This window comes from Megalobrama amblycephala, linkage group LG6 (assembly GCF_018812025.1).
Source record: "Megalobrama amblycephala isolate DHTTF-2021 linkage group LG6, ASM1881202v1, whole genome shotgun sequence".
Classification (NCBI taxonomy): Eukaryota; Metazoa; Chordata; class Actinopteri; order Cypriniformes; family Xenocyprididae; genus Megalobrama; species Megalobrama amblycephala.
The window spans coordinates 45,740,118-45,752,901 of record NC_063049.1 but is presented as its reverse complement, the minus strand read 5'-3'; positions in this window follow the sequence as shown (position 1 = coordinate 45,752,901).

Sequence of the window (12,784 nt, the reverse complement as noted above, 5' to 3'; positions counted from 1 at the left end):
AGGGTAGCCCGTCTTCTCATCAGTCCTTTATTCTCAAACAGTTCACTGCCGATGTTAAATTTTCTTCTGTTGTCATCAGTTGGAGAGCTGCCAAGTCTTCCTCAATCCTTTTAAGGTGTTTCTGATGTAGCCTGCATTTTCTCCTATCAGCTCTCCTCTAGGCTCTTCTCCTCTGTGTCCGTCTCCTTTTCGTCTGTAAAATATGCCTTATCTAAAGCATTACAATTCCCTTGTATCTAATACATAAATGTTCTCTACTCTATGTTACTTTAATATAAATTTCATACTATACACTACAGTTTAACATTTCCTTTTAACATAAACATATACTGTAAGTAAAGTAGTCATATACAAATTACTTTAACATGGTTAAGTATACATGCATACATAATAGCAATTAATATCATTCTTAGACATAGTTTGCTTTTCTACATTCCATCATTTCAATATATTTTAATGAATCATCACTAATTGGGTTACATAAAACTACTACAAATCATCACAGTGTCTAACATGACAAACTGGGGCCCAGGCCAGGAAGTAGACAGACCGGCTAAACCGACTGTCTGCTAGCTGCCTCAGGCTACAGATGTCACATTTAAATAGTTAAATAGTTACGTGTCACCTCACAACCTACAGTTGTGCTCAGAATTATTGGCACCCTTGGTAAATATGATCAAAGATGACTGTAAAAATAAATCTGCATTGTTCATCCTTTTGATCTTTAATTCATAATCATTCATCACAACGAGTAAAACCAAAGAATATAGTTCTGATGTGCAGCAAAAGATTGTTGAGCTTCACAAAATAGAAAGTGGCTGTAAGAAAATAGCTAAAGCATTGAAATCCACCATTTCCACCATCAGGGCAATAATGAAGAAGTTCCAATCAACTAAAAATGTTACAAATCTGCCTGAAAGAAGATGTGTGTCTAACATGACAAACTACGGCCCAGGTCAGGAAAAAGCAGCAGACAGACCGGCTAAACCAACCGTTTGCTAGCTGCCTCACGTTACAGAAGTCAGATCAACACATAGAAACTCTTACACCTAGATATTATCACATAGAGACTGTGTCCGTACCCCGAATTAGTACATACAAAAACTTCCAAACCCATTTAATGGTAAAAATTTAATTGATGTTCAACAAATAAAAAACAGAGATAATACTGATAAACAAATGATAAAGCTTGGGTTGTTGAATATTAGACCCCTTTCTTCAAAAGCACTTATTGTAAATGATATTATCACAGACAATAATCTAGATTTGCTGTGTTTGACAGAAACCTGGCTAAAACCGGATGATTACATTACTTTAAATGGGTCTAGCTGTCATAATCACCGTCAGTTCCTGGACTACATTTCCCATCATCCTCTCTGCCAGTCACATGCACACACTCCACACCAATCACCTGTCGCCACATACAGCTTAGCACATCATCTGGACTATAAAGGACTCACACACACACCACCTCAGGGCGAAGTCTTGTTTACCTTGTGTGCAATTCTAAGTGTTATTATCCTGCCTGTCTGTTACCGTTCCTGCCCGTTTCCTGTTTATGACCCTCTGCTGCCTACCCCTGTCCTGTGCTGTGTATACCGACCTGTGAGTGATATCTGCCTGTCCTGATCTTTTGCCTGTACCCTGACTATGACTCTGCCTGTCCCTTGCTGTTCCTGTTGGTTCCTGTCTTGACCCTGCCTGTACGACCATGCTCACTTTTAATAAAAGCTTTGCATTTGGATCCCTGCCTGAGTCCAGCTACGTTACAGAAGACTTTTACAAGCGTTTCCAGCCTCAGCATGGACCCAGCTATACGTCTCATCCGCCTTCATCAAGGTAATTGTACCCTGGAGGACCACATTCAGAAGTTTCTGGATATTGCCTATTATTCAGACTGGCCTGACTGTGCACTGATAGACTTTTTCTGTGATGCCGTTAATCAACCCCTTCAGAACAAACTTAGACAAGAGGGACCACGTTCATCACTTACTTGCTTTCTGGATTATGCGTTGTTGTCTGTTGGCTCTCTATTTACTGTGGGTGTCGAGGAGAAATGCAACACCTCGCTGAATCACGTAATGGCCGCCGCGCCAAGGACATTCACAAGATGGCAGCTACCATCATAACAACACCAAGTCAAGTCAGCGCTCAAAGTCACTGTTGATCTTCGCGAGCCAGGTCATGTCTCAGCTGATCTTCTAGAGCAACATCACGTCTTCACTGATATTCCTGAACCAAGTCACGTCTCCTAGAGCGATCTCCTAGAGAGACGTCACGTCTTCGCTGATTTTCCAGAGCCAGCCCTAGTGAAAAAAAAGTATACTAAGTATACTTGCAGCAAGACTAATTATTAGTATATTTCAAGTGTGTTAATGATTAGTTCATTTAAAGTGTGCTATTTTGAAACAACTAATTTTGTACTAAGTATATTTAAGTTGAAATTAAGTAGTATTAAAATACAACTTTAAGTATATTTAGTATACTTATGTGTACTAAATTGGAACAACTTCAAGTATACTTAGTACACTTTAAGTATATGCCTGTGTAGGGACTAATTACATGCTTGATTAGTGATATTAAAGTGTACTTAATTTGTGTTATAAGTATACTTTATTTGTGTTAAAAGTATAATTTTTTGTTATAATATACGTTGTATTATAAGTATACTTTTTCTGTTATAAGTATACTTTTATTTCTGTTATGAGTACACTTTGTGTTATAAGTACACTTTATTTGTGATTTAAGTACATTACACAATAATTACGAGTGTCTTCAGAAAACACAAGCAATATACACTGAATATATTATTTTACAGGTAATAGTATATACTGTATGCTCAGTACCTTTGGCTTATTCCAAATATTAAACATTACACTCTTTGCAGTCAATAACAATACACTTTGTTATTACTTATACTTTGTATAATATAGTCAACATTTGAAGCGGATCAAAACCTTTAATCAAAGTTGTCCTAACTTTTTTGATCCACTTCAAATGTTGACTACTGTACTTTGAATTACATAATCTCACACAATACAGTTGTGCTACTATCTAAATACAGTTTAACACATTTTCCCAAAGTTGAATGCATTTGTTTTCAAGGCCATTAAAACAAATAAAATGTAACAACATCACTAATGAAGAGACATATTTCATTGACAAATCCAATAGTTTTTATTTAAACTTAGATTCAGCAAAACTTACCATGTTTTTCATTAAAGAAAAAAAAATATTGGACCATGGTGACCCTCTGTACACAAATACAAATTACACATTATATTCCATGTTCTGATGAGCTTCTCATGTGTCTGATGGCACAATGATGACCGCAGAGACTCGTGAAGAACAGCATCTGTTGACAGAATATACCAAAGATATAAGACAGCATGTTCAACTCTTTATTCACGTTTACAATAGTCTGTCTGAATCCTACATTGAACCAATACTATTTTTGAACAGTAAATGAGGATTAGCAGCAGGGAACTGTATCAGAATGGCATGTCGATATTTTCGGTAACGTTACATAGTCAAGCATAAAACACTTTATGAATTAATATCGTACAGAATACGGGCCGATTTGACCAATCATATGAATGTTTTGGTGCTGCATACAAACATGTGCCATAAACCACCACACAAACTCAAAAAGGAGATATCAAGCCGAAATATCGCTCTCCGTTTGTTAAAGAAAAGAAAATAAAGTTTGTTAACTGGTAGACTACAACTCACCTCCCAATAGCAGCACTTTTCTCCGGTTCTTTCAGGATCGCGTAGGCCATTAGATTAGCCGGTTGTCGTCGCCATCACGGTCAGGCTGCGATGTCACTTGATTGAACTGGTCAGAATCCCCAAGATTGAGCGATGTATTGCGCTTTCAGTGTTTTATTAAATAAATTATACATTGCGACATTATACTTCACCTGAGTGACTGAGCGAGGGGATTCAGACGACGACCGTGACGTCAGCAGCTCTGATTGGTCGAAGGCAGTGAGCAACAAAATCTGATTGGTCACAGACCAAGTTGAAGAGACATTTGAATTCCGATAAGTTTAACCACTCGACAAATTTTTTCGCATTACTTGTGCTGCTGGTGTGTTGTTTAATATAGATTTGTGTGTACGATTGTGATGATTCTGCCAGCGTAAACTTAATAAACATTTACACATATTTGGAAATTGTATAGGCTACACTGCATATACTAAATGGGCTTGTAATGCATTCATACTGAAATAAATAGCACAAGTAATATAATGAATTCCAAGGATGAAGAAGTAAACTTAAAAAATATACTCAAATTTAACATTAGATACACTACAACTTGAGGATATTAAATAATGTATTTTTTAAATATACTTTCAGTGCATTGTTACAATGATCATTTTCAGCACACTGTTAAAATATACCTCAAATATATTTTTATAAAGTGCAAATAAATACACTTTTAAAAAATAAACTGAACTTACACTTCAAGTATATTTTTCTAAAATATATTTTTTTAGAAAATATACTAAAGTACAATTATTTTAAAGTGTGTTAAAAGTTGCATTGTGAAAATATGATACTAATATACTTTTTATATATTTAATGATAGTACATTTTTTGTTAGTATATTTGCAGTGTACTATAGAAAAAGGGAATATATTCAAAATACAATAAAGTATACTTTTTTTTTCACTAGTGAGGTCAAGTCACCGCCGATCGTCTAGAATCACGTCACGTCTCTGGATCTGTCCAGGAGCGGAGAGTGTTGCGTTCCAGTGTGGCTGATCCACCACTGACTTCAGCACAAGCTGCTGGCATTCCTAAGCCTCCGGCCGGCCACTTCTCTTTCAAGCCCGCCGGCCGCTTCGCGCTCAAGCTCGCCGGTTGCTACGATCTCAAGCTCGCCGGTGGCTACGCACTCAGGCTCTCTGGATGCGATGGACAAGATGCCCGCTTCGCCAGTGCCCACGGGCAAGATGGCCGCCCTTTCGGTGTCTCTGACCCGCCGTGGTCATCCACGGACTCTGTCTCGCCGTGGCTGCCCGAGCCACCTGACCTGCCGTGGATTCCTGGCACTCCTGACCTGCCCTGGCTATCCGTGGCACCTGACCCGCCATGGCTGATATTGCCTTGACTGAAGAACTTTTTAATACTTATACTTTATTTAATTACTTGTATAGAATGTTTGTAGAATATTTGTAATGCTAGAAATACTAATGTAATAAATAAATGAACTTATAACTTTATAACTAAACTCTGCCTCATGTGGCATTAATTTAAGTCGTTGAGCCTGAAGAGACCACGGAGAAGTCTTCTGTCTGATTGTAAGTATCTTAAAATGCTTATTAATTAGATCATATTTCACTTACTTACCTGACCTGAGAATAATAAAGAATAAGGTAAAGGTGTTTAGAGGTGCACCATAAAACAATTGTCACATGGAATCAATATTGATGCCGTTGAAATTCTGCAGCAGAGTGACGACATCTCAGATCATTATCTAGTCTCGTGTATACTACATTTAGTCAAGGCTGCAAAACTGCCTCCCTGCCATAAATACCACTAAAGATCGCTTTATAAATAATCTTCCTGATCAGTTTTATCGCCTTAGCATACCATACAGCTTAGAAGACCTCGATGTTGCAACAGAAACTATTGCCTCTGTCTTTTCCAGCACATTAGACTCAGTTGCTCCTTTGCATTTAAAAAAGATTAAGGAAATGAATCCAACGCTGTGGTACAATGAGCACACTCGGGCCCTAAAGATAGCAGCCAGAAAAATGGAGCGCAGCTGGAAGAAAACAAAACTAGAAGTTTTTCGCATTTCATGGAGAGAGAGAATGATTGAGTACAGAAAGGCCTTAAAAACTGCTCGATCTGCCTATTTTTCAAAACTTTTAGAAGAAAATAAGCACAACCCTAGGTATTTATTTGATACAGTGGCTAAATTAACGAGAAATGGGAGCTTTTAGTGGAAGTTCTACCCGGAAGACCGAGTCCGAGAACTCCTGATGTTTCCAAAGAGCACAGCAGTAATGACTTTATGAACTTCTTTACTTGCAAGATTGATAATATTAGAGAGAAAATTATAACCATGCAACCGTCTACTACAGTATCGCGTCAGACAGTGCACTGTAATGTCCCTGAGGAAAAATTCAATTCATTTACTGCTTTAGGAGAGGAAGAATTGTCTAAACTTGTTAAATCATCAAAATCAACAACATGTATGTTAGACTATATACCGACTAAGCTATTGAAAGAGATGCTTCCGGAAGTCATAGATCCTCTTCTTAATATTGTTAATTCATCTTTATTACTAGAATATGTACCGAAAACTTTTAAGCTGGCTGTTATTAAACCTCTTATTAAAAAAACACAACTTGATCCTAGAGATTTAGTCAATTACAGGCCGATCTCAAATCTCACTTTTCTGTCAAAAATACTAGAAAAGGCAGTTTCATCACAACTATGTTCCTTTTTAGAAAGAAATGGTATCTGTGAGGATTTCCAGTCAGGATTTAGACCGTACCATAGTGTTGACACTGCTCTCATTAGAGTTACTAATGATTTGCTCTTATCATCAGATCGTGGTTGTATCTCTCTATTAGTGTTACTGGATCTTAGTGCTGCATTTGACACTATTGATCACAATATTCTTTTAAATAGACTTGAAAATTATGTTGGATGTTTATGTTATGTTTAAATTATGTTTATGTTGCATTGTCATGGTTGACAGAACTGGGCTAATATGGTCATACTTCCTAGTTCTAGTAAGAACTCTAGCTGCTGCATTTTCCCAGGTGAATAAAAAGTGCAGTAAAATACACTTTATTTTAGTACACTTAGTACACTTCCATAACATACTTGAAGTGCTCTATTTTCGTGCAGTTATTTTGTACTTAATATACTAAAAGCTCTTCTTTAGTACTTCTTTTGAGACACCATGAATTTGAACTAAAATGTGCTTTTAACATACTATCTCTGTATTTAAAAAAAAAAAAAATTAGTTACCCCTTGTAGTACACTTGAACCCATCTTTCAAACACTTTTAAAATAGACTTATGATGTATTTCCAATATAAGATTAATATATGATGAATATGTACAAAATGTATTTATAATGTATTGCCTACAACATTATGAATACATTTTGTATATATTTATCATATATTATTCTTATATTTTAAATAATTCATAAGTGTATTTCCTGTGTCTGATGAGTACATTTAAAGGTGAATGAAAGATGGTTCAAGTGTACTACAACTGGTAACTAAATACATTTTTTTAAATACAGAGATAGTATATTAAAAGCACATTTTAGTATTTTTTTTTCACCTGGGTTGGAAAAGCTGTAGTTTGTTTGTCAAGCGAGCGTTTGTCATTGAAATCATATGTCATAGTTTAGATATATTTTTAAGATGGAAGAATGCGGTTTTACAGATGCTAGAAACATGGCCTTCAAATGAAAGATTGGTATCAAAGAGCACACCCAGGTTCCTAACTGACGACGAAGACTTAACAGAGCAGCCATCAAGTGTTAGACAGTATTCTAGGTTATTATGTGAAGAAGTTTTTGGTCCATAAATTAGAATCTCTGTTTTTTCTGAATTTAGTAGTAGGAAATTACTGGTCATCCAGTTTTTTATATCAGCTATGCATTCTGTTAATTTTGTGAATTGGTAAGTTTCGTCAGGGCGTGAAGAAATATAGAGCTGAGTATCATCAGCGTAACAGTGAAAACTAACGCCATGCTTCCTAATGATATCTCCCAAGGGCAGCATGTACAGGGTGAAAAGCAACGGTCCTAGTACTGAGCCTTGTGGTACTCCATATTGAACTTGTGATCGATATGACATCTCTTCGTTTACTACTACAAACTGATAACGGTCAGATAAGTATGATTTGAACCATGACAATGCAATTCCACTAATGCCAACATAGTTTTCGAGTCTATTTAGAAGAATATTGTGATCAATAGTGTCAAATACAGCACTAAGATCCAGTAACACTAATAGAGAGATACAACCACGATCTGATGATAAGAGCAAATCATTAGTAACTCTAATGAGAGCAGTCTCAGTACTATGGTACGGTCTAAATCCTGAATGGAAATCCCTTTATGTTCATCTGAATGAAATTCTCGCTGTTGTTGCTGCTAGATCCACACACCACCACTCTCCAGCAGAGGTTGTTTGAACACACATCTGGTTGCCACCAGATCAGATTGTTCGGCTGTCCTCTAATCCATGATCTGGTGACAATGGGCTGATGGGTGTCTGAGATGGTTGTGACTCTGTGACACATACACTACACTGCCAAAAGTTTTAGGACGCCTGCCTTTACATGCACATGACGTCCCATTCTTAATCCGCAGCTGCTCGGCCATGGAAACCCATTCCATGAAGCTCTCTACGCACTGTTCTTGAGCTAATCTGAAGGCCACATGAAGTTTGGAGGTCTGTAGCTATTGACTACGCTATCATGCTTGAATTCACTGAGCTCCTGAGAGCCACCCATTCTTTCAAAAATGTTTGTCGAAGCAGTCTGCATGCCTAGGTGTTTGATTTATACACCTGTGGCCATGGAAGTGATTGGAACACCTGAATTCAATGATCTGGAGGGGTCCCAAAACTTTTGGCTATATATAGTGTATATAGTGGACAAATTCAAATTGGTTTAAGTAAATAAGACAATTATTGAGAATCTTAAATCTCAATACATCATTTCGATCCTTTTGTTTCAAGAATCCAGAATTGGAAAGCCACCTACAGGAGAGATGCAAGAAGAACAGTATAAATGTGTTAGAAGATAACACAAATCTGAGCACTACTATTTTAAAGATGCACTACAGACAGTCTTACCTAACACTGGAATAAAGCATCTTTGTTCTTAATGGTGGCTTTTTATTTCTTTCTTTATGAACATTATAATCATCTTTAGGCAGGCAACAGCTGCATATGCAAAATCATTCTGACCACACAACGTTCCAGAAGTGATCCTCTTCCAAATGTACAAAGGCAATGAATGTACTTCATATAAGATCTATAATGTGTCAAGACATGTTTGCATTAGGCTTCAATGTCAAAACAACGCATGTGAAACGCCGAATCATGTCAGTCATCAAAATGAATTCTAGAGTAGTAAGTTTCCACGTAAGGAAATGAGGAAGTGCTAATGATCATGGAAGGGGAGAGCAGTATTTTTCATTCATTCATTCATTTCATGAAGTTCATGTTTTTATTGTCAAATATAGTTTTGCATAATTGTATAAACCAGAACTCACTAAAAAATTTTTTTTGCTACACGTGAGCTCCTTCTACAGGGCAACAGGAGTTTTGTTGACTGACAGGTGTCGTCTTAACAATGCCAAAGGACAAAAACAATCAGTGTAAGATGTGAGGATGATTAAGTTCATCTTATTATTATAAAAAACGTACAAATCCAATTTTTTTGCATTAAATACAAAAACAGCCTAATAAAGCAGAAGTGCATATTTTATGTACTGATGCCTCAATGACCTTCTAACAAAAATATGTCCTAACATTTTGCATTTACTTTTTTTTGTCACATTTCATTTGACCATTTTGCAAACATTATTGGAATGTTACTTTTGAAAGTTCTGAATGTTCTGAAACACACAGTAATATTTAAGAAACATTAGATTAATCCAACTAAACATTTCAGGAAAAACATTCCATGAATGATGTATACAAATAGTGAGTTTGTGCTAACATTAATAAAGATAATTTTGAACAAAAGTTTTATTAAAACTACTGGAAGAACGCTTTTCATAACTTTGAGAGAACCTTGCCACAACATTCTGAGAACGTTCCCTGTTAGCTGGGTATACAACTAAAATTACACAAGAAACATTACTATGAGACATTCAGTTCTTTTTTTGCCACAGGGTGTCTGAGAAACATCATTCTTTTGATACCACATTCTCCGAAAGACATTTTGCCCAGAAATCATTTTCCACGACAGTTTCGCATCTTCTGTGAGTCTCTTCTCCGTCAGTATCTGCAATATCTGAAGAACACAAGCACACTTTTATTACTCAGTGCTCTTGGTAAGTCATCAATATTTATTCAATGTGCAGTATATTGAACTAACCTTCTGTAAAATCTGGTTCCTCACTGCCAGAACATTCACATTTCTACTTGATTTCACCTCCAATCTCACTATCTGCCTCTTCTTCTCTGTGAGAGAAACACACATGAAGCAGGATAATAATGTATGAGTAATGTGTAATAATGTATTCAAATATTTCATTTAGTGATCAATTCTTCACACTGGCTTACAGCAACAGCTGAAGAAAAAACAACAATCACGAAACTAAATCTTGCCAATTCATTAATCCACATACAAAGACTCAATATTTCTGCAGTTAAGTTAAATTGCAAATGACTCACCAGTGTAGCAGATGAATGCTAATTTTTCCACACACCACCAGTCGTTCCACTCTCCAGCAGAGGTTGTTTGAACACACATCTGATTGCCACCAGAATTGTTCAACTGTCCTCTAATCCACAATCTGAATGCGGAATTGCTCTGATCAGACCAAATCCAGGGAGAAGTCCCTGTAATCCGATAGAGTCCAATCCACATGTATTCATTAAAACCCTTGGGTATGTTTTCTACCAGTGAAATCAGGTCCTCCTGGTCATCCACGGTGGTGAGATCAATGTGATTCTGTCTGCAGTACGTCTGCGCATCGGACCAGTTCATTTTCTCAGAAATAAAGTAAAACAGATGGGAGTTCACACTGGAGCTCAGAGCCGTCTCTCGTTCCGCTCCCACGGCACTCAGCCCCACCCTGCTTCATACTACAGTAACAATAATAAAACCTTTATACGCTCATCCATGAACTTCCCGTCAGATTGATTTCCATCGGCTGAGGTGAAGACGACAACTCCCATGATTCCACGCTCATTCACGGCATCATCAAGCTGCGCCTTTGTTTTGAATAAGCAACCTCTATACCAGTGTTTCCCAAACTTTTTTCAGTCACGGCACCCTTTAGAAATTTTCAAGAATTCGTGGCACCCCACAGTAGTGTTGTCATGATACTACTTTGATACGATACCTTGAAAATTATAAATTTTCAATACCACAGGGAAGAATCACCGTATATCGACCTACTATCATATAGATATTTTTAATATTACCTAATTTTTTGTCCAGTCTAGGAACTTGGAAAAGACAAGTCTAGGAACTTGGAAAAGTCTAGGAAAGACAGTATATTTTAAATACTTGTTTAATGGCATCATTTTATGAATGAAGGCCAGTATCACTGATACTAATACTGCTAATAATGTCTCTATGAAATTATTTTTTTTAATTTAAAACAATTATTGCTATTCAACATTACAGTGAAATTGAAAGCTATATATTTTAACATTTATTAGTCTCCAAAAAAATACAACTTTTAATTTAAATGAACTTAAAACTACATAAACCCATAATAAATGTCATATTTATGGAAGCCCATTTCCACCACTAAATAAAAAAATAAAAACAGTAATTGCGACTTTATATCTCAAAATTCTGACCTTTTTTCTAACAATTGCATGATATAAAGTCACAATTCTAAGATATAAACTCGCAATTGCGATATAAAGTCACATTTCTAAGATATAAACTCGCAATTGCTATATAAAGTCACAATTCTAAGATATAAACTTGCGATTGCGTGATATAGTACCAATTCTAAGATATAAAGTCACAATTGCGATATAAAGTCACAATTCTAAGATATAAACTCGCAATTGCGATATAAAGTCACAATTCTGAGATATAAATTTGCAATTGCGTGATATAGTACCAATTCTAAGATATAAACTCGCAATTGCTACATAAAGTCACAATTCTAAGATATAAACTCGCAATTGCGATATAAAGTCACAATTCTGAGATATAAACTTGCAATTGCGTGATAAAGTACCAATTCTAAGATATAAACTCACAATTGCGATATAAAGTCACAATTCTAAGATATAAACTCGCAATTGCGATATAAAGTCACAATTCTGAGATATAAACTTGCAATTGCGTGATATAGTACCAATTCTAAGATATAAACTCACAATTGCGATATAAAGTCACAATTCTAAGATATAAACTCGCAATTGCGATATAAAGTCACAATTCTGAGATATAAACTTGCAGTTGTGTGATATAGTACCAATTCTAAGATATAAACTCACAATTGCGATATAAAGTCACAATTCTAAGATATAAACTCGCAATTGCTACATAAAGTCACAATTCTAAGATATAAACTCGCAATTGCGATATAAAGTCACAATTCTGAGATATAAACTTGCAATTGCGTGATATAGTACCAATTCTAAGATATAAACTCACAATTGCTACATAAAGTCACAATTCTAAGATATAAACTCGCAATTGCTACATAAAGTCACAATTCTAAGATATAAACTCGCAATTGCGATATAAAGTCACAATTCTGAGATATAAACTTGCAATTGCGTGATATAGTACCAATTCTAAGATATAAACTCGCAATTGCTACATAAAGTCACAATTCTAAGATATAAACTCGCAATTGCGATATAAAGTCACAATTCTGAGATATAAACTTGCAATTGCGTGATATAGTACCAATTCTAAGATATAAACTCACAATTGCGATATAAAGTCACAATTCTAAGATATAAACTCGCAATTGCGATATAAAGTCACAATTCTAAGATATAAACTCGCAATTGCTACATAAAGTCACAATTCTAAGATATAAACTTGCAGTTGTGTGATATAGTACCAATTCTAAGATATAA